Below are 1,072 nucleotides of genomic sequence, written 5' to 3' on the forward strand. Positions count from 1 at the left end.
AACAACAACAACATTCTTAATTTATCTTAAAGATCTATGTCAAAATGTATAAAATAAATGAATTTGTTTCAGAATTGGACACCCTAATGGGATCAATAATATTTAAAGAAAACACTATATATTCAAACAAATGATCAAATGATCAAAATCATGGACTATTGGAGGTGAATAAGACTTGTATCCTCTTCCCTCCAATGCCTATCAGTACATTTTCAAGTAAAATGCCATCCGTATTTTAAGGACAAATAAAATAATGAGCTTATTATAGTAATTGCAAATAAGGTGCTAAGACTCAAACTGCATACAGTTTATCCTTGGCCAAGATGCTGTAGTCCAAAGAGAAATTGATTTATTTTTGCCACTCCAAAGTAAACAACATTACAAGAAATTTTTCCAAGGGTAGGTTTTGTTTTGGAGGAAGATAAGGTTTATTTGAAGTCTGTTAAGGCAAAGAAAATTTGCAAAGGAAAATGAAAATGAAACTAGTCTATTTTGTCTATCACAGTCTATGCATTGGACAACTCATAATTCTCATGACAATGTATTGGAGGTATGGATGTAATTAGGGATGAACACTTAGGATAATTAAATCCATATTATATTTAAATGCATGACATTTGTGTGTGTGTGTTGCATATGCTGTCCCTCCAGAAAAATCTGAACATAATATTCTGTTATTGGAACTGAAGTCTTGATTATTTGCCTAAATTTGTAAAAATAAATTTTCATGGAAAGATGTGATACTTCAAATTAGAGCAATCATTAACTTTGGCAGGACAGGAAAAAACTGAATATAGAAGTCAATTACTGACTATCCACTGTTCATCTAACCATATCACCTTCCCTTTTCTGTTCTCTCCTTTGTTCCAGGAACACAGGGTCTTCAGATAATGGATAATAGAAACTTTATTAGGGATTATAATCATACTCTGATCCTACATCACCTGCCTAGTGTGCCTAGTGATAACCCCACTCATACTGCCCCAAATCAAATGTTTAAACTAAAAACCTACATTATGAAACATGAGCCATTAAGCCCCTTTTAATTGAGAAATATAACTTTAGGGACTTT

Source organism: Chrysochloris asiatica, unplaced genomic scaffold (assembly GCF_000296735.1).
Source record: "Chrysochloris asiatica unplaced genomic scaffold, ChrAsi1.0 scaffold00659, whole genome shotgun sequence".
Classification (NCBI taxonomy): Eukaryota; Metazoa; Chordata; class Mammalia; order Afrosoricida; family Chrysochloridae; genus Chrysochloris; species Chrysochloris asiatica.